The sequence below is a fragment of the Macaca mulatta genome, chromosome 20 (assembly GCF_049350105.2).
Source record: "Macaca mulatta isolate MMU2019108-1 chromosome 20, T2T-MMU8v2.0, whole genome shotgun sequence".
NCBI classification, from domain to species: domain Eukaryota; kingdom Metazoa; phylum Chordata; class Mammalia; order Primates; family Cercopithecidae; genus Macaca; species Macaca mulatta.
Window position 1 is genome coordinate 20,014,742 of NC_133425.1, and position 22,784 is coordinate 20,037,525.

At 43.6% G+C, this 22,784-nt stretch overlaps 1 long non-coding RNA gene across 1 annotated transcript in view; it reads left to right on the top strand.

Moving 5' to 3' along the window:
- Positions 1–22,784, top strand: part of LOC144338091 (uncharacterized) — a 183,736-nt gene that overhangs the window by 14,251 nt on the left and 146,701 nt on the right. The window contains exon 3 of the long non-coding RNA XR_013411902.1: positions 9,946–10,065. This is a non-coding gene — a long non-coding RNA (uncharacterized LOC144338091). The remainder of the gene's footprint in view (positions 1–9,945; positions 10,066–22,784) is intronic.

Consider the following 22,784-nt stretch of genomic DNA (forward strand, 5'->3'; position numbering starts at 1 on the left):
CCTAGAGATAATTTTTGGGTGTGCGTACATCTTGCCCTTGTGTGTGTACAGTTTTACTAGTGACCTGATTTTGCAAAGCTCAGCAACCTGTGAGGACCAAAAGGGACTTGTTGACTAGGACAGTTCAGTGTTTGCTGGTTCATGCATTTAACTGCATAATGCACTGCATAACGCCCGTGGACCCAGCCCTGAGTCTTCCCTTATCATCCCTGTAGTCCCACGGGTTTCTCACGTGTCCCCCTGACCAGTCTTCTCAGCTCCCACTCTGCATCCCCTGGCTGACCTTGGCTGTCTGATAAGACGTGAGAAGGAAGGACATTCACTGTGGCTGCTGAGTTGGTGCCTCTGAAAATGCCAAGCCCTTGGTCAGGGGGTTCTGTCCTCCACCCTCCAAAAATGACAATCCCTGGAGATGATGTAAAACACTGCATCTGAGTCCATTTCTTGCTGCATCCGAGTCCCAGGGTTGAGAGAAGGCCTTTCTCGGCTACTCTGGCTCTGGGTCATATTTTATCCTGTGGACCTAGGACCCAAGACAGTCCTTGTTTTTTTTTTTTTTTTAGATGGAATCTTGCTCTGTCATTCAGGCTGAAGTGCAGTGGCACGATCTCAGCTCACTGCAACCTCTGCCTCCCAGGTTCAAATGATTCTCGTGCCTCAGCCTCATGAGTAGCTGGGATAACAGGTGAGCAACACCACACCTGGCTAATTTTTGTATTTTTAGTAGAGATAGGGTTTCACCATGTTGACCAGGCTGGTCTTGAACTCCTGACCTCAAGTGAGCCTCCTGCCGTGGCCTCCCAAAGTGCTGGGATTACAGGTATGAGCCACCATGCCCAGCCTGTGTTTGGGTTTTATGTTGAAACTAGCTCCTTTGGCTGTGTCTCCCAACCATGATATCCAAGAGGCCAAATGAAAGGACAAACTCCCAGTCATCCTCTTCATCTTCCCCTATATCTTTGTACTTCAGAGCCCAAACTTTTCCTTGCCGACTCCTTTTACCATGTGTGAAAAGCATAATCACTAACTTTTACTGAGGGATATTTTAGATTTTATAATTTCCCCCCCATTATTTGCCTCCCGATAAAAGGATTATATATTCCTGCTCATTGCTGTGTGATTGACATGCCTCCCAGTGAGAGGAGCAACATTCTTGTCCCACTGATATTAGACTTGGTCCTGTGACTTGCTTTGGCCAAAGGTGTCTGGAGGATGTGATGGCTGTCTGAGCAACTTTTCTGCCAGCTCCCTTGTTCCTTTCCTCTGTCACAAGAATGGTACATCTTAGGGCTTATCCCAGAGAGGGGCTGCCCTTCAGCATGAAACCAGGAAGTAAACTTTTGTGGTTGTAAGCCACTGAAATGTTGGAATTATTTGACATTATAACAAAGCCAATAATTAGAAGGGCTTACCATGTCTAGGCACTGTTCTGTGTTTCACGTATATTTAATAATTCATTTAACTCTTAGAACAATGTTATGAGCTATTTGGTTGGTGCAAAAGTAATTGTGGTTTTTGCAATTAAAAGTAATTGCAGAATGTACTAATTTTGTCATTTTGCAGTTTTTGCAATGAAAAGTAATTGCAAAATTCACTAATTTTGTAATTTTTTGTTGCTACAGCAAGCCTACCCCATCCTACATACCAGTCAGGATGGGGTAGGCTTTGCTGCAGTAACAAAAGAAAAAACAATTCCAGATACTCTATGGCTTAGCTAGAATAGAACTTACTTTTTCCACATGCTGTGTGTCTGCTGAAGGTCAGGAGGGGAATCTTTTCCTCATTGTTACTGAGGAACCCAGGATGATGGAGGCTCCAAATTGTGACATGTGGTCACAGTACAAGAAGGGGCACATAGCACATAGTGCATTGGCTCTTAAAGTTTTTTCCTGGAACAAATACACATCATTGTGCTCATGTTTCACTGGGTCGAAGCAAGCCTTAATTCCACATAGCAACCCTACAAAGCAGGTGGACTTCTCTCTGGTTCTCAGGTGAGGGACCTGAGGTTCAGCAGGTGAAGGACTTGCCCAAGGTCACACAAGGGGGGTGGAGCCTGCATTTGAATTCAAATCTGTTTGACTCTAAAGCCTGTTCTCTTAAGCAGCACATCCTTCTGCCTTGGAAAAGTTGGTCTCTTTCAGGTCAGACGACCTATGGTTTCTCCCAGGAAAGGGTGTTCTTATCTGCAGATTTTTCAGCTTCCTTGAGCTCAGAGATGGTGAACAGAAATCCAAGGGTTGGATTTGACCTCCAGAAGTAATTTGTTCGACTTCTATGTTAAAACATCCTTAAAAATTAATTGCAGGTATTTGAACTGGAAAGATATCAGAAACGCACACACAAATTCCCCTTTCCCAAATTCTTGGAAAATTGAAGATCCTCTCACAATGGGGATCATTTGCATATGGGCAGGCAACAATGGCCAGGAACCGAGTAGGGCCATCCCTTTTAGGTGATGTCTGTGCTCTCTAGTTTGTCTCTTCCCCTCGTCTCCCAGCCCAATTCGCTAATTTGTCATGCCCGCCTGGTCCTGGCAGGCACATGAATTTGGACTCCTGCCCTGATTCTCCCCTACTTGGCTCAGAGAGTTGCCAGGTGGAAAACCAGCCTGCACCCAGTCAGTGGAGATGGGAGGGGGTGTGACTTCCTGTACAAAGAAATGGGCAAATGGGTCACCCATCAATAAAACTGTAACACAATAATCCAGAGTGGTCCCAGCTTCTAGGACAAGCAGGCTACACACACAGAAGTAGGCTCAGGGACAATCAGATTCAATAAATATAAATTTTATATCAGCAAGTTTTGCCACCAGCTCATTAAACTGGAGTAATAAGTATGGGGCTGAGTACCCTCTTAACACACGGCAGCCAGAAGGAGGGCTGATGGGGAACCAGGCAAGGGACTCACGGGGGAATGGTTACCGGCAATAAGAAAACATTCATCACAGCTGCTGAGGAGGCCGGAGAATGCCCCATGATGCACAAACTGCCGGCCATGGAGTAAAAGGTAGAGGGAGAACACCGAACAGGAAGCATTTAAGGCAGGGCAATTTGTTCACAGTCCTGGTGAAATTAAGGGACTGCTAACTATTACCTGGTGCCTTGTTCCCTTCTTCAGGAATGCTTTTTCTCCCCACTGCAGCACAGCGTTGCTAGAGACAGTTGTACAACTGCACAACCCTAGGGGGTGCCATTCCCACTGTGTTCATGTGAATGTGCTTGCTGGAGTTGAGCAGTGCACAGTCTGTACAACTGCATGTGGCAGGCTGGTGCCTGCACTTCCACGTCCCACTCATCTTTCCAAGTCGAGTTCAAATGGCGTGGCCTTCCAGAAGCCTCTTCTAACCTTACTTCCTTTGAACTGCCTCTACCTTTTGCTGTCTCAGTTTTCTAGCATTTACCATTTCTCCAGAGAGTTCTTCCCTGACCAGCCCTCTCCCCGACAACCTAAATGAATTTTCTCTTGTTATTCTCTCTCATAGCATCATGTTATTTCCTTCATGGCATTTATCCAAATTTGTAATGAAATATTTATCTGTGTGATTATTATTTCATGTCCTTTTCTGCAGCTGGGCTGTAACCTCCCTAAGAACAGAGATCAAGCCTTGATTTGTTCACAGCTGTAGTCTCATTTGCAGCACACAGTAGGTGCTGGGTAAATATATAATGACGGAAAGAATGTGCATAATTATCATTTCATTTACTATTCTGTACGATATGGTTTGCTTCTGTGTCCCCACCCAAATTTCATTTGGAATCGTAATCCCCATGTGTCGAGGGAGGAACCTGGTCGGAGGTGATTGGATCCTGGAGGTGGTTTCCTCCATGCTGTTCTCCTGATAGTGAGTAAGTCTCAGAAGATCCGGTTGTTGGATAAGTGTGGGGCTCTTTCCCCTTCATGCTCTCTCTCTCCCTCTCCTGCTATCTTGTGCAGGAGGTGCCTGCTTTTCCTTTGCCTTCTGCTATGATTGTAAGTTTCCTGAGGTCTCCCCAGCCATTTGGAACTGTGAGTCAATTAAACCTTTTTCCTTTATAAATTACCCAGTCTCAGGCATTTCTTTATAGCAGTGTGAAAACAGTCTAATACACTATAGGTTAAGAGAGGGCAGGAACTGGTCTTACTCATGGTTGGGTCCCCCAAACACTTGGCAAAGTCCTAACACACAGTAGTTGATCAATCAGTGTTTTATAGAAAAGTAAAGGATATGAGACAACTGACTCTAGCAACGCTGTGCTGCAGTGGGGAGAAAAAGCATTCCTGAAGAAGGGAACAAGGCACCAGGTAATAGTTAGCAGTCCCTTAATTTCACCAGGACTGTGAACAAATTGCCCGGCCTTAAATGCTTCCTGTTCGGTGTTCTCCCTCTACCTTTTCCTCCATGGCCTGCAGATGAGATGGACTGTATTTGCTTTGGTCTTTCTCATAGCAAACACCCCTTCCTGGATCTTCACTGTTTTTTCTATGAATCTGTCTTCCTCCAGCTTCTTGTATGAGAGGCTTTCATACCTAATGGACAAACATGGGTTCCATCTTTCTTAGATGACTGTCTAACTCAGGGTTTACCAACTACAGCCCATGGGTCAAATCCTGCCCCTTGCCCATTTTGTACATAAAATCTTATTAGAACACAGCCCAACCCATTTGTTTATGTATTGTCTATGACTGCTTTTGTGCTACACTGGCAGAGTTGAATAGCTATGACACAGACCATGTGACTCACAAAGCCTAAAAAGTATTTGCTACCTGTCCCTTTACAGAAAAACTTTGCTGACCTCTGTTCTACCTCAGTGGCCTCGAACAAACCATTTAACTTCTCCGAGCCTCAGTTTTCTTATAAAGGGGCTTATAGGCGCTGTGGCTCATGCCTGTAATCCTAGCATTTTGGGAGGCCGAGGCGAGTGGATTGCCTGAGCTCAGGAGTTTGAGACCAGCCTGGGCAACATGGTGAAACCCCATCTCTACTAAAATACCAAAAAAATTAGCTGAGCATGGCAGCATGCGCCTGCAATCCAGCTACTTGGGAGGCTGAGGCAGGAGAATTGCTTGAACCCGGGAGGCAGAGATTGCAGTGGGCCAAGATCGAGCCATTGCAGTATAGCCTGGGCAACAGAGTGAGACTCCTCCTCAAAAAACAAAAAACAAAAAACAAAAAACAAAAAACAAAAAAACCAAAAAAAACGGCTTATAACAGCTACTTCATAAGATTATTGTGAAACTTTGTGGATAGTAGGTGTTCAGTAAATGCTTGTCTTGTCTCTTTCTTGCTTGCTTTTGTAAACAGAATTCTGGTCCCTTTTCCTGTACCTGAACAGAAACTCTGTGTTATCCATCCATTCAACACATGTTTATTGGGTGTCAACTATGTGCTAAGTATTCTGTTAGGTACTGAGCATTCAAGGGTGAACAAGGCAAAGACTCCGTCTTCATGAATCTACTGGTCTATAAGGGGAGAGACAATTAACATGTAACCAAAACACAATGTGATAAGTGCAGGTGAGTAGGAAATGCGGGGGACTGAAGGAGCACACAGTGGGCCAGCTCATTCAGCCTCTGCAGGCCAAGTAAGTGTTCTAGAAGAACTAACATTTCAGCTGAGACTAGAATGCACAAGATTAAGTTAGCCAGGGGAACACATCTTAGAAGGACTGTCTCTGGAACTCTTTCTGAGTTCATACTTCACGGGATGGCAAGATACTACTGCTGAGTAATTGCAATGATCCAACTGGAGTTGAAGTTGGAGGGGGAGAGAGGTGAACAACAAGGCTGGGCAGGAAAGCAAGAGTTTGATTGAGGGGACTTGGAAGCCTCTTGCTCCAGGTCTATCACCGGAATGTGAGTGTGGAGTCCCAGGGCAGCCCCAGGGCTGGTGCTGTGAAATGAGTGCTGGAATTCATAGCTCCTGGGGAGGAGCAATGATGGACATGTGATTTCAACGAAGCCCACAGGGTCACCAATGCAAAGGCCTGCAGGACTGGCTGCAGCAACGCCCATGCCCATGGGGGATGGCCAGGTGACTAAGTGCTGTGGGTGATCCAACAGCCTTCCTCACCACCGAAAGTGGGCAGACACCACCTGGATCCAGGTAAGTGTGGTGGTGAGAAAATCAAGAAAATCTAGAAATTTACATTTTATTCTATTTTCTTTTCTTTTGAGACTGAGTCTCACTCTGTCGCCCAGGCTGTAGTGCGGTGCCACGATCTCGGCTCACTGCAACGTCCGCCTCCTGGGTTCAAGCAATTCTCCTGCCTCAGTAGCTAGGACTAAAGGCGCCCAGCACCACGCCCGGCTGATTTTATTTTTAGTAGAGATGGGGTTTCACCATATTGGCCAGGCTGGTCTTGAATTTCTGACCTCAAGCAATCCACCCACCTTGGCCTCCCAAAGTTCTGGGATTACAGGTACGAGCCAATGCGCCTGGCAGAAATCTACATTTTAATGTTGATAGCTAACCTTTATTGAGCATTTATTCTATTCCAGACACTCTTTTATAAGCTTTCTATCAATGAACATACTTAAGTCTCTCATATAACTAGGAGGCGAGAACTACTATTACCCCATTTGGCAGCTGAGAAAATTGAGGTCAGCATGTGTGAGCAGCACAGGTGGAAGCTGGGGGAGCTGGGATGTGAACCAAGGTGGTCTCTGTTTAGGACCATGACTAGATTCTTTCAGAACACCGGTCCAAGAGCCTAAACAGCTGGCCAAATAAATTCTCAAGTCTGCCAGCTTTAGATCTCTGATTAAGAGGATGAAAATGAACTTCATAAATGTAAAATGATGATGGATTTAAACAATTGGCTCACTAATATTAAACAGCGCTCTTGCAAAAGCTGTCTTGTTCTTCATGGATCAAGATGTACCAAGCATCAGAGAGGGATGCCTGGGCTGTAGTTCCCAAGCTCCAGCATGCTTGACACTCTTTCTCGGGTGTTTATTTAAGATGCAGACTCCAGATCTTTTGGTGAGAGTGTCTGTTTCAAAGACTGGGGGCAAGACCAGCTAATCTGCATTTTAACTTGTGCCCTAGTTTGATTCTGCTGGGGGTGAACCCAGGACCACCTTTAGAGGATCAGAAAAAGTCTGATCCAGCCTCCAGGTGGTGATGAAGAAGGTCAGATGCTCTTTCTGTCTCTGGGCATCAAATCAACTCTGCACTTGAGTTCAGAAATAATGACCACATCAGCCGGGTGTGGTGACTCACGCCTATAATCCCAGCACTTTGGGAGGCCAAGGTGGGCAGATCACCTGAGGTCAGGAGTTTGAGACCAGCCTGGTCAACATGGTGAAACCCCATCTGTACTAAAAACACGAAATTTAGCCAGTCACGGTGGTGCATGCCTGTAATCCCAGCTACTTGTGAGGCTGAGGCAGGAGAATCGTTTGAACCCAGGAGGCGGAGGTTTCAGTGAGTTGCTATCGCACCACTGCACTCCAGTCTGGGCAACAAAGTGAGACTTCATCTCAAAAAAAAAAAAAAAAATGACTACATCACTTCCCAACCATATGATCCGCCCTCGGAAAGTCACGTGATCTCCCAAGCCTCAATTTTCTTATCTGTGAAATGGACGTAAACAATGTGATGAGGACCAAATTTATTTACTGCTTCTTTTTTTGTCTTTTGAGATGGGGTCTTGCTCTGTCTCTCAGGCTGGAGTGCAGTGGTGCCATCATAGCTCACTGCAGCCTTCAACTCCTGGGCTCAAGTGATCCTCCTGCCTCAGCCTCCTGAGTAGCTGGGATGCATGCCACCACACCCAGCTAATCTTTGCCAAAAAAAAATTTTGTACAGATGGGGCCTTGCTTTGTTGCCCACACTGGTCTTGAACTCCTGGCTTCAAGCAATCCTCCCTCCTTGGCCTCCCAAAGTGCTGGGGTTACGAGGCTTGAGCCACCACGCCTGGCCCATTTGCTTCTTAGCTGTGTACTATTAAGTCAGAACCTCTCCAAGCCTCAGTTTTCTCATCCATAAAATGGGCAATAATAATAGTGAAGACATTAAAAGACTATTGGATGATTAAAATAAAATAATTACAGATAAGCAGAGACTGACAAAAAAAGAAAATAAAATAATTAGGAAAAAAGTTTATTGGGTAAATTAAATGAGGAAAAATGGACAAGCAATGAGGAGGTTGTTGATAAATTTTTCTTCTCTGCTCCCTCCTACTCTTATTGGTTCAGTTAATTCTTTCTCTGGGTGAATTTATTGCTTCAAAAGGAGATGCTCTTTCATAGTGGGCACTTAGTTAGAGCTTGGAGTTAATGAGATCCCAACTGTGGTTTGAGCCCCAAGGTGCTGGGAGATTTAGTTACTTCTGTTCAGAAGCCCCTCCTGTGGGTTTCCTCACTTCAGTCTGCAGCCCCCACCAGCCCAGTGACCTGGCAGATCAAGGCAGATGAGGGAGAGCAGGCAGAGGAAGGGCCATCCATCACCATTACAAGCCAAACCTCTTCACAAGACACAGGTATCCTTCAGCAGCACTCAGCAGCAGTAGCCTGGAATGGGAAGACAGCTCGTTATGAGTTTATTAATGCACAGTTCGGCGGGGCTGGAAGAGTCTGCTGGGTATCCTGGGGGGTCCCGCCAGGTCATGCTGGCAGCTGGCCCAGCCATGTCCTCCTGGGTTTCTGGGAAAATTTGGGAACAGCCTTTGCCTCCCAACCCCCTGCTTCCCCGGTTCTCAGCAGGACTCTTATCAATCTGTAGGGAACTCTGGAAGGCCTCACAGCACGTCTTCAGGCAAAGACGACAAAGAGGAAAATTTGTACTTGGAGAAAATATCAGTGGGACGGGTGGCTTCTGGGTGAATCACATTTTCCATGGAGCCTGCCTTGACACCCTCTCCATTTTCAGAGAAAACGGAGTACTTTCCTGCTTTGTGCCCCATGATACCTGAGCACCTGTACTACTATTTGACTATGTGTTGGATTCAATTGACTATTTATTTGAGTATCTATTTCTTGATTTTGGTTGTTAATTACACGATACCTGAAATGTTGTCCCTGTAAAAAAATGGAAATTACAGATATGTCTAAAGACCCTTTTGTTCTTCATTCTCATTCCAATACCCCTGTTGTTTATATTATTATCATTATTTTTCTCTTTTATTTTCATTATTTTCATTTTGTATGTATCTTTCCAGATCATGAGTGGTCATAGGAGTAATAATAACCATTGTACTAGTATTGATAATAGCAAACATTAATTGAGCACTTACTTTGCATCAGCTTTATATTAGCTCATTTGATCCTCACAATAACTCTATGATGTATATACCATTTGTATTAGTTTGTTTTCATACTGCTGTAAAGAACTGCTTGAGACTGCATAATGTATAAAGAAAAGAGGTTTAATTGATTCACAGGTCAGCATGTCTGGGGAGGCCTCAGGAAACTTACAATCATGGCAGAAGGTAAAGGGGAAGCAAGACATTTTCTTCACAAGGCAGCAGGAAGGAGAAGTGCTGAGAAAAGGGGGAAGAGCCTCTTATAAAACCATCTGATCTCGTGAGAACTCACCCACTATCAAGAACAGGATAGGGAAACCACCCCTATGATTCAAATACCTCCACCTAGTCTCTACCTTGACACATGGGGATTACGGGATTACAAATTGTACAAATGTACAATTCAGGATGAAATTTTGGGTGGGGATACAGCCAAACCATACCACCATTATCATTTCCATTTTACAGATGAAGAAACTAAGCCTCAAAGCGTTTCAGAAACGTTTTCAAGGTCACATAATCAGTAAATGGCATAACTGGAAGTTGGGTCCCTGAAGTCTGAGTGCATAGTTTGTGTCCTTAATCCTCATTGTACTGTTCTCTACCTAATGTATATGTTTATATGTCATTGGAGGTAAATGCTATTTATGTGTGTATGTTCATGCATATGTGTGTGCACAATGGATTATTTTACCTTTTTTTTAATTTTTTTTTTAAGACAGAGTCTCGCTCTGTGGCCCAGACTGGAGTCCAGTGGGTGATCTTGGCTCATTGCAATCTCCGCCCCCCAGGTTCAAGCAATTCTCCTGCCTCAGCCTCCAAGTAGCCGGGATTACAGGTGAGTACCACCATGACTGGCTAATTTTTTATAGTTTTAGTAGAGATGAAGTTTCACTATGTTGGCCAGCCTGGTCTCAAACTCCTGTCCTCAAGTGATACATCCATCTCGGCCTCCCAAAGAGTTGGGATTATAGGCATGAGCCGCTGTGCCCAGCCAAAATGGGTTATTTTTAAATTGTAAATGGTATCTTATTGAATAGTTGTATGAGAAACAACTATTAAGCTATTTTTTTTCTTAACAAATTCAACCAGCAATGTGTCTTGGAATTTTTTCCATGTCTACATATATAGACTTCTATAGACAGATATAGACTTACTTCATTATTTTAAATGGCTGCTAGATACTTCATGGACTGCAAATATAACTGTGTTTTGGTTTTCTTTTTTGGGGTCGTTCTGTTGATGGACACATTTGTGTTTCTTTTCTTCTTTATTTTAAACTAACGTTTCCCTTTAAATTGTAACTAAAAAAATGTACATTTCTTAGTACCTAGGACTTACATTTTGAGGAAGGAGATTGCTGTGCACACATTAACCCTGCATCCTTGTGCACGGATTCCGCATTATTTGCTCTGGGCTGTGTACCTTGCTCTCATTTATATGCTAGTCAGATCCTGCGCTAGAATGAACAACCTGAGGATACAGACCATGCCCCAGTTGTTTCTATGTCCCCTCCCCTAGTCTTATGCCTGGTGTGTCATAGGGGCTCAGTGAATGTTTGAATGAATCAGTGATTGAATGGTGTATTAGTTATTGTTGGTTAATAAATTTCCACGAGACTCAGTGGCTTAGAAGAACACACATTTATTATTTTACAGTTTCTGTGGCTCAGGAATTCAGGCAGAGCTCACCTGGGTTCTGTGGCACAGGCTGCAGTTAAGGTGATAGCTGAGGATTCGGTCATCTCAAGGCTCCACTGGGCAAGGATTTGCTTTCCAACTTACGTGGTCTTTGGATGGATTTAGTTGCTTGTGGTTGTTGGAGTGAGGACCTCATTTCCTCTTGTTTATTGCCACATGGGCCCTCCAGCATGGCAGCTTGCCTTATTAGAATGTGCAAGTAATAGAGTCTGCTAGCAAGACAGGAGTCACATTCTTTTGTAACCCAATGTGGAAACGGCATCCCATCACGTTAATTGTGTTTTGTTGACTCACTGCAACCTCCTCCTCCTCCGGAGTTCAAGCAATTCTTCCTGCCTCAGCCTCCCAAGTAGCTGGGATTACAGCTGCCCGCCATCACGCCCGGCTAATTTTTGTATTTTTTAGTAGAGGCAGGGTTTCGCCATGTTGGCCAGGCTGGTCTTGAACTCCCGACCTCAGGTGATCCAACTGCCGAGGCCTCCCAAGTGTGACTTCTGGCTGTGTGAATTTGGGCACTGTCTTCTGTTATCCTCTCTGAGCTCAGACTTGTCCTCTGCAAATGGAGTTGTTGTGAGGATTACATGCCATAATTAATGTATGTAAAGTGCCACTCAGTGTGCTTGGCACATAGTCTGCACGCATGGGGTGTTGCTGCTGTTTTTACGGGAGCTGGTTGGGCAGTGGTATTGTTTATAAACACGTATTACGTGCTTTTGAAAGTTCCTTCAAAACTCAATGATTAATTGTTAATGGACTGAGCCCAGGGCTTCTCTTTTTGAGGTATCGTTTACGTGGATATTCTGTTTGTTGCTTTTGCACATATAAACTCACTTGATTAAGAATTGATGAAAGAAAGTCATAATTCAAGCAAATAAAGGATGCTCCATGAGGGGAAGTTCTGGCAGCCTTGAAATTAGTGCAGGAGTGTGGTTGCCATGATTAATTGGGACCAAATAATTGGCCTCGGGGAGAACCTGCCAAGTGAGGCAATGGATATCAAGGGAACTTACCCACTGGGCATGAGATCAGGCACCCAGAAGGCACACACTGGGTGGTGAGGTTTCAGCCAGATGGTCACCTCTTTGCTCTATGGGTTTTCGACTGATGGAGAAATTAACAGACACAGGAGTCAGGGATCAAAATATCAGGCCTGTTGCTGGCTAATGTGGGTGGGAGGACATGGCTTGGACCTGTGGACCTAATCATCCTCCTGAATTCTCCTCTCCTGGTCTAGAACTTGAGAACTTCTTAAGATAAGAAGTGAGATAAGAGAAAGGGGAAGAGAAGGCCAACAACAACAACAACAACAACAACAACAAAACACCAAAAACCAAAAACAAACAAACAAACAAACAAAAAGCAAAAACACCCCAAAAAACTGCGGGGAGGAAAAGAAAGGGAGAAAAGGGAAGAGGGAGGTGGTAACACTTTAACTCTTCCCCCAAACAATGGACCAATGAAGCTCAGATTCTTGCCAATCTGCCAATCAGATGCATTGCTCCACTTCCTGGGGGAGGAGGAAAAAGCTTATTCACCGATCAATGGCACTAGTCAGTATTTTATGAGTCAGCCTGGCTTCTGGGTGAGGGAGACTCTGGTTTCCCGTTTCATCAGGGAATGATCATCATCATAATACCAAATATTTATGGAGTTTTTACTGTGTCAGGCATTGTGCCAACTCCTTTAAAGGAATTATCTAATTTAGTTATTGAGAGTCAAATGTATTTGTATATTTCTGGTTATCACAGCAACCCTTTGAGAGGGAGAATAAAATTAGCTGCAGTTTACAAATGAGCATGGTGGTACCATGTCACCTTTCGACAATCCAAGTCCACACAGCTAGTAAATGTCATGCTGAGATTCAAATTCAAGTCTGTCTGCTCTCAAATTCTGTGTTTTTTACATACTAGTTTTCTCTAAAGGTGGTCCATGGACTTCCTGATCAAGAATCATTTGGGATGTGTTTTAAAAAATGCAGATTTCCAGCATGGCTGACTCTCACACCCAAATGCTGACAGGAGGTCTCAGGAGGGACACAACGAAGTATACTTTAAATAAGGACCCTGGTTGTGTGATTCAAACACACACCAAAGTTCGTGAGTGATTGCACTTGGAAGGATAGATGCCCAATTCATCTTTCACTAACATATCTATGGGACAAGAAAACGGACGCTTGTTTGCAAGCAGGATTTTTCTTTACTGATTTTTGCTAATGTGTTGAATCTGACAGTTTGTTGAGAGCCAGGCAATCCAGGCCTCAGGTAAGCTGGGTCTCAGGTATCTGAACTCCTGCAAAGATCTGGATGTCACCTCTGGTACAACTTTTCTTAAAATTTTCAATCTAGAGACTTTGACTTTTTGCCCAGTGGTGACTCCTACACCAAGAGAAGCCAAGACCAGGGGAAATTGCCTTCTGAAAAGCTGATCCTCCTTTTTGATTTTCAAGGCATGGTCATTTACATAGATTAGCATGGCCACTTTTATTCATTTGCATATATCTGCATATATTTGCATGCATAGGATATGTGCATGGCTTTCCCTTATTCATTCGGCTCCATTCTGGAGTATGCTCTGTATATTGCAACTTTCCACCCTCCCATACTCTGATTTGGACCTTCTTGAACTTTGATTTCAACGTTTTATTTTAAATTTTCCACACGGTGGGCAGTTGGCTTTGGGAACCTGACCTGGTTGCTGGGACAGGTGGAGTTACCTTTACTGGCAGATGGGAGGCAGTGGAAGAGTGGTAGCTAACAGCATAGACTGCAGTTAGATCTGGTTTATACACTTACTAGCTGTTTAACATTGAATAAGTCACTTAACGGCCCCAGGGCTTTGTTTCCTCAACTCTTAATGGGAATAATAATAGTACCTACTTAATAGTATTGTTGTGAGAATTAAGTGTCTGTAAAGCAGTCAGCATACTGCCTGGCATGGCCCTGAAAATGGTACAATTAATATGGTAATTTTCTTATGATGATGATGATGATGATGATGATGATGAAGATAATGATGCAGCACTCATCATAATGCCTTCTAAATTGTGACTCTCTTAATCCTAGAAGATAAGCACTCAGTGGAAGACAGAAAGGATTCAGTGATAGCGTGGTTTTGAAAAATATGTCCACAAGAAATAGGAACACTTTTACACTGTTGGTGGGACTGTAAACTAGTTCAACCACCGTGGAAAACAGTGTGGCGATTCCTCAAGGATCTAGAACTAGAAATACCATTTGACCCAGCCATCCCATTACTGGGGATATACCCAAAGGATTATAAATCATGCTGCTATAAAGACACATGCACACGTATGACACATGCACACGTATGTTTATTGCGGCACTATTCACAACAGCAAAGACTTGGAATCAACCCAAATGTCCATCAGTGACAGACTGGATTAAGAAAATGTGACACATATACACCATGGAATACTATGCAGCCATAAAAAAGGATGAGTTCATGTCCTTTGTAGGTACATGGATGCAGCTGGAAATCATCATTCTCAGCAAACTATCACAAGAACAGAAAACCAAACACCACATGTTCTCACTCATAGGTGGGAATTGAACAATGAGATCACTTGGACACAGGAAAGGGAACACCACACACAGGGGCCTATTGTGGGGAGGGGGGAGGGAGAAGGGATAGCATTAGGAGATATACCTAATGTAAATGACAAGTTAATGGGTGCAGCACACCAACATGGCACATATATACATATGTAACAAACCTGCATGTTGTGCACATGTACCCTAGAATTTAAAGTGTATATATATATATATAAAAAATATGTCCACAAATTCTTTGATATTCTTCCCTTCAAGAAATGTAACTTAAGGCCGGTCTTTCTGAGTGTGAGTTGGACTTAGTGCTTCTCTTCCTCCTCCTCCTTCTTTCTTTTTAGAATTAGTCTGAAAAACATTTTTATTTAAAAAATTTTTAAAATGCATTTACTTGTCTATTTTTAAATTGATAGAGAACACTGTATGTTTTAATCATGTAAGAAATGATGTTTTGAAGTACATCTACATGGTGAAATAGTTAAGTCCAGCTAATTAACAAATGCAATACTCACACAGTTATCATTTTTTGTAGTAAGAGCACATAACAGCCACCCTCTACATTTTTCAAGAATACAATATGTCATCATTAACTATAGTTACCTTGCCGTATAATAGATCTCTTGAAATTTATTCCTTGGTGCCTGACTTCTAATTAATAACATATGGCAGAGGTGATAGGTTTTCATTTCCAAGATTAGGTTATAAAAAGGCTCAGCTTCTGCCTTGAGTGCATACATTTTCTCTTTCCTGATTCACTCTCTTTATGAGCAGCCCTAATAGAGAGACCCACATGGTAAGGGACTGAAGCCTCCTGCCAACAGCCATGTAATTGAACTTGGAAGCAGATCCTCCAGCTCTTTTAGAAGCAGCTGCAACTCATGGCGATCTCATGAGAGAACTTCAACCAGAACCATGAACCTAAGCCTCTTCACATTCCTGACCTTCTGAAATGATGAAATAATAAGTGTTTGCTGATTAAAGTTTTAGGATAATTTTTCCTAAGTTTGGGGGCAATTGGTTACACAGCAATATATAACTAGAACAGTTGGGAAGAGGGTATTCCAATTGTGGATGTCCAGTTCTGGGGACTGAGGTGTTATGCCTCTTGGTCTGAAGGCAGAATGCTCAAGGTGGTGCCAGGAGAGGTCTGTGCAGAAGTGCATTGAGGAATAACTGGAATAATGGTGAATGTTAACTTGTTGTTGACTGCCACCCACATAATTGATTCCTTTACTTGCATGACACACTCACATATACATTTCTAGATTTCAGATAACTTAATCAATTCACGAATACATAAAACATGAGTAGGGGAGAAGAGATTTCTTTTCTCACCGACTGCTAGGTTCATGGCTGAGGCCCCTATAAGAAGAGACAGATTAACAAGAGAAAAGCGTGCAAGTTTATTTAATATAAATTTTTCATTACATAAGAACCTTCAGAAATGAAGACCCAAAGAAACAGGGAAACTTATGTATTTTTATGCATAGGTTTGATGGAGTGGACAATCATGCAGAAGTATGATTGGGCAAAGGTGGTGTCATCTAATGGTAATAAACTGGGTGGAACTTAGCAAGGCCTGTTTGTTCAGGTTATTCACTGCATCCCTGTGTCATCGGAGATAAAGGCATTCCTTTTTTCTGGGTATTGGGAGGGCATCTCTGGAATGAGGATCTTATGACCTGCTTTAAGGGAATGTCAGAGAATTCTTTTCTGGCCTGATTCAGGGGAGAAGAGTGAGGGGAAAGTGAGAGTGACCTTCCTGCTTCTGCTATTTTCTCAAATGCCAGGGTGTTATATCTTGGGGTAGCATGTTGTGAACCTCATCCCGTGACTACAGTTCGCAACAGCTGTGAAGGTACATTAGTACTATTAGTATTCAATAGAGGCTGAAGCACAGTTGAGCTAGGTGAGGGTTACATCCCAATTTTAGCTGGAAGCCTACTCTGTTATCTTCCATTCATAAAGCCTAGAGGATGTTATCCATTTATTTACAAATATTTGTTGCATACCTACTGTATTAGTCCATTTTCACACTGCTGATAAAAACATACCCGAGGCTGGGCAATTTACAAAAGAAAGAGGTTTTATGGACTTACAGTTCTAAGTGCCTGAGAAGGCCTTACAATCATGGTGGAAGGTGAACGGCACCGCATTACATTGGGGCAGACAAGAGAAAAGAGTTTGTGCAGGGAAACTCCCCTTTTTTATACCATCAGATCTCATGAGGCTTAGTCACCATCATGAGAAGAGCATGAAAAAGACCTGTCCCCATAATTTAATTACCTCTGACTGGGTCCCTCCCACAGCGTGTGGGAGTTCAAGATAAGATTTGGGTGGGGACACAGCCAAACCATATCATCCTGCTTCCGCTGCTTTCTCCAATGCCAAGGTGTTATATTTGGGGGTAGCATGTCTTGAACCTCATCACATGACTATATTCTGCAACAGCTGTGAAGGTACATTAGTACTATTAGTATTCTATAGAGGCTGAAGCACCGTTGAGCTATGCAAGGGTTATATCCCAATTTTAGTTGGACGCCCACTCCCTTCTCTTCCATTTATAAAGCATAGATGATGTTATCCATTTATTTGCAAATATTTGTTGTTGCATACCTACTATGAGCTGTTTACTCTGGTAGGTCCTGGGGAGTCTATGGTAAATAAGACATTCTCTGCGATCACAGAGAATATAGTGAAAAAAAATCTGCAGGCAGCAGGTAATTAAACAAACAAAAATAATAGTGTGTTGAAAATTATGATAGATGCACTTATTAGAATGTTTTTAGCTATAATGGCAGAAAATCTTGATTAAAACTTGTTTAGGAATAAACTATTTAATCACACAGATAGAGCAGTTCACATACAGGGTAGGATCTAAGTAAGAAATGATCAGCAACTCAGTGATGTCAAGAGGACCCAGATTCTCTCCATCTCTCTGCTTTATCCTCCTGGAGCTGGCCTCATCCTGGTTCTCCTTGTAGGTAAAAAATGGCTCTCAGAGGCAACTGAGGCTCCACCACTTCATCATTCACTTCTAGCAGGAGAGAGGCTAAAATCTCCCTACTTTGCCCAGGCTGTCTCTTCCCTTCAATGTAATTGGCCAGTTTAGATCATGTGAGCTATCTTGAACCAATAACAGTTGCCAGGAGCATGCCTAATTCTGATGGGTTAAGATGAATTAGGACCCGCTAGAGCTGGGAACGGGTTACCATTGCCCTAAAACAGGTGGCAGGTGTGAATGCCTCATAGACTCAGACTCAGGGAGGGATAAAAGGGAGGGTTTTGAATTCTGGGCAGGCAGCCAGATGTATCTTTTTATAATATGGGGAGACTGGGTAGGTGTGGGAATATATGACTGGGAGTCTGGGAGGACTTCACTGGGGAAGTGATGTTGACATTGAGATCTGAAGGATGAAGACATGGAGTCAGATGAAAGGACTAGTGTGTGTTGTGTACATATTTTGAAGAGTGTGGCATCACAAGATGGAATGGGCCAGGAACCTTGGGCATTACTACAGTGCCAACATTGAATCTATACCAATTTATAAGAAGAAATATGCAATTCATAAAATTCTGCCCTTAAACAGCACCAGTATTAATATATAATATTATACACAGCACCTTTTATCACTGATGGAATTTACAGAACCATTTCACCATGATCTCCTTGACTTTACCATTTTAGGGTACAAGGGCCTGAATTCCAACTTTCAGCATTTATTTATATATATATTTAAAGCTGGACCCATTTTATCACCATTGTGGCAGCCTGAAGTGCTAGAGAATGAACACCTGCTCCCAACATCCTCCACGCAGCTGAAGGAACACAGATGTGGGGCACACAAACATTCAGTCCGTAACAGGTATGACTAAAAGGTGTGGTTCATGGGAGCCACCATGGAATAGTCTATAGCCCTCTCATTTTGCAGTAGGGGAGGCAGAAGACATGTGCGCCCCTAAGGCCAGATAATCTGGTTAGTTGGGCCCTGGGCCAAAGTCCTTCTCACACACCTGTCAGCTTCTGTATTTGGAGCCCTGCTAGCTAATCCATGCACAGGAATTTGTTTTGTTTTTGTTTTTATTTTTGTTATTTTTGAGACAGGATCTCCATCTACCACCCAGACTGGAGTGCAGTGGCATGATCACAGCTCACTGCAGCCTCAAAATCCTGGGCTCAAGCGGTCCTTCCACCTCATCTTCCTGAGTAGCTGAGACTATAGATGTGCAACACCACATCTAGCCAATCATTTTTGTTTTCTATTTCTGTAGAGACAGGTTTTCACTATGTCGCCCAGGCTAGTTTTGAACTCCTGGCTGCAAATGATCCTCCCACCTCAACCCACGTTAGTAATTTCTTTTTTGTTTTTGAGATAGGGTCTCACTCTGCCACCCAGGCTGGAGTGTAGTGGCAAAATCACGGCTTACTGCAGCCTCAACCTCCTTGGCTGAAGCCACCTCAGCCTCTCGAGTAGCTGGGACTACAGGCGTGCACCGCCATGCCTGGCTAATTTTTTGTAGAGACGGGGCTAATTTTGTAGTAGAGATAGGGCTTTGCCATATTGCCCAGCCTGGTCTGGAACTCCTGTGCTCAAGCGATCCTCCTATCTTGGCTTCCCAAAGTGCTAGGATTATAGGTATGAGCCACTGTGCCCAACCTATGTGCAGTACTTTGAACTAATATTTACACCCAAGCTCTCTGGGACAGTGTGAGTTATTTGTTGTCTGAGAAGGACACAATCCTCTGCCTTTGGACTCTTGTGCTATTTTTTGGGTCTTGTTCACCTCAACAGTCAGAGCCAAACTTTTCTTTGGCTTTGATGTGGTTGAAGAATGATGACTTCTTTTCTTTGAATAGCTTTTTTCCTTGCAACACAGTGAGATGCATTAATTGAAGAACGTATAAACAAAGAAAAGGAAGAAATTTAAAATCACCTGTGGGGATCATGATGCTGCACATCTCAGATGCCCCTTTGAGAAAGGACCTTATGTTGCATGTGGTGACTGTGTCCAGGCTCCAGCTGTTGGCCCTTCAGGGATTGCCTCATATATTAGTCAGGGTTCTCCAGAGAAACAGAACCAGTGAACATAAACACATAGATATACAGAAAGAGATTTGTTAAGAGAAATTGGCTTATGTGATTATGGGGGCTGAGAAGTTCCATGATCTGCTGTCTGTAAGCTGGAGGCCCAGAAAAGCTGGTTGTGGAATTCATTTCAAGTCCAAAGGTCTGAGAACCAAGGAAGCCAATGGTGTATGTCCCAGGCTGAGTTCCAGTGCCTGAGATCCAGAGATGCTGATGTCTGAGGGCAGGAGAAGATGAATGTTTCAGCTCAAGAAGAGAGAGTGAATTCACTCTTTTTTTGTTGTTGTTGTTATTCTATTTGGACTCTCAATGGATTGGATGATACCCACCATATTGGCAAGGGTGTTCCTTTTTACTCAGTCTACTGATTCAAAAGTGGATATCTTCTGGATAGACACATCTCATAGACACATCCAGAGTTAATGTTTTACCATATATCTGGGCATCCTTTAGCCCAGTCAAGTTGTCATATAAAATTCGTCATCACACCTTGGCTGCAGAGAGCTACCTCATTCAATGTCACACCCTTCAAGGGATGGCTCACATCCAATGACTGAGGAATCAGGAAGCATCAAGGTCTGGGCACTTTGGACCAACTTGGGACACTCTGAAGGGTTGTTCTAGATCTAGAGCTTCCTGCATCAAAGCTCAAGCTCTCCCTCCGCTCTGCCTCCTGTATCCTTCTTCCCATAGCCCTCTTTAATCAACATGCCTCAGGCTATCCTCCACCTCAGGGATTGCTTCCTGGGGAACCTAACTGTGATATCACCTGTCATCAATCTCATTCTCCACAGATAACCACTCTGAAGATTTTGGTCCATATCATGGCCATGCTTTAAAGTGGTCTGCCTCTTTCTACATAATACTTTTTGCTTTTACAAAAATAAGATCACACTGCACAAACTCTGCTCAACACAGTGCTATGTGGGGGTTAAGAATGCAGACACTGAAGACAAATTGCCTGGGTTCAAATTTTAACTCTGCCACTCACTAGGCTTGTAATTTCAGACATGTCAGATGTCTCCATCTGAGCATCTGTTTCCTCATCTCTGATATGGTGGGTAACAGCAGTACCTTCTTTCCAAGGTCGTTCTGAGGATTCAATGAGCAGTATACAGAGTAAATCCTCAATAAACATTAGCTGCTAATGTTATTTCATAACTGGGTTTTCTCAAAGGTTATTTAACATTCTCCCATGACATGAGATATTTTTCTCTATCATTGGTTTTAATGGCTTCACAATATTCTGTTGTAAGAGTTTGCCATCTTTTATTTAACCAGTCTTCTTTCATGGAAAGGCATTCTTTTTCTTTTCTTTTCTTTTTTTTTTCTTTTTTTTTTTTTTTTTTGACGGAATCTTGCTCTGTCGCCATGCTGGAGTGTGGTGGCACAATCTCCGCTCACTGCAACCTCTGCCTCCCGGGTTCAGCAGTTCTCCTGCCTCAGCCTCCTGAGTAGCTGGGACTACAGGGGAGGCATTCTTGAAAGAGGAATCAGTCTGTGCAAAACCCACGAAGCAAGAGAGCATGTAGACCTGCAAATGATCGAGTGTCGGGGGCACTGGTGAGGAGAAAGCAGGATCAGGTCACCCTGAACCTTGTAACCTCTGAAGTTTGGGTTTTACCCTGGGACTGGTGGCTGCCAGTGAACAATGGCTTTCTAATGGTAGAGTTGCAGACACTGTGACATCTGGAAGAAAAAGGAATCTTTCCCAGGAACATATTACGGGTCCTGCTGAACCTGGTTGGTGAGGCTTTTATGCTGGGAGCAGGAGACAGGGCAGCAGCGTGATGTGCTGTTTGCTCGTTTGCCTCTGGAGAGGCAGCTGTTGTCTCACCCCCTGACAATAACCTCACATCCTGAGCGGCCAGGATGCTGCAAGCTCCCTTAGCCTGAATACACTCCTCAAATTGAATTCCCGGGGCAGGCAAACAAACCCTCAGATCATCATGGGCTGTTGTGGGCAGAGTCAATTCACTTGTGGTGAGGAATTGTTTGCCAGGGCGAGGAACTCAAGTGCAGGGCCAGAGGGAAGGTGAGCTCATCGGGAGGAAGCCCTGCTTGCTTTCTCCACGTATGAAAACCTATAAACAAATAACACTCAGAAATTCCCTCTTGGATAAAAGAAAAGAAGCTCCTGGTTTATGAATGTTATGATCCTTTCATGCCCTCAAAAAAGGCGAGGCTGTGGAAAGAGAAAAGTGTCACCAGGAGGTTGAGCAGGCTAGACACTGAAGAACCCGTTCACATTATAGCTGATGAGCTTGGCAGCTCCTAGGGCCGTGCAGTGTCCAGTTGGAATGGCTACACGCAGCTGCCCTTAGGTAGGTGCCTGAGAGAGGACCAAACTCTTAGTCAATCACTTCCAGGGCCGGGAAGGAGGCAAACATTGACCTTCTGGTTCTTTTCAAGGGAAGAAAATAGAATTTCCCAAGTATTGGCAAAGGAGGAAATACATTTCTGCTTTGAAATCTCTTCCCTAACATTTATCAACCTGGCCATTTTTCTAAAATAATGTATATTTTTTTATTTGAATAGGTAATAATTCCACATGGTTCAAAATTCAAAAAGCATGAGAAGGTTTTCAGTGACAAGCCTCCCTTTCATTCTATGCCTTAGATGCTGGATTGCTTTCCTCAGAAACAGACAATGGTCCCAGCTTTTCTTTTCCTTGGCCACGTCTTAATTCTACTTCAATACTTTGAAAAGCTTTCTTGCCCACTCGCGGTGGCTCATGCCTGTAATCCCAGCACTTTGGGAGGCTGAGGTGGGTGGATCACAAACTCAGGAGTTTGAGACCAGCTGATCAACATGGTGAAACCCTGTCTCTTCTGAAAATACAAAAAAATTAGCCAGGCATGGTGGTGCACGCCTGTAATCTCAGCTACTCAGGAGGCTGAGGCAGGAGAATCGCTTGAACCCGGGAGGTGGAGGTTGCAGTGAGCCGAGATCACACAACTGCGCTCCACCCGGGGCAACAGAGTGAGACTCCGTCTCAAAAAAAAAAAAAAAAAAAAAAAGAAAGAAAAGAAAAGCTTTCTCAACCCACTTCCTCCCTGCAGCCAACCAACATTCCAACACTCCTGGTGGCATCTGTCATTCACTCTTTAATCAATTAGCCTCTCTCCCTTCCTCCCTTTCTCCTTCCTTCTCTCTTTCTTCTCTCCTCTCTCCCTCTTTTCTTTTCTTCCTCCTTTTGTAGTT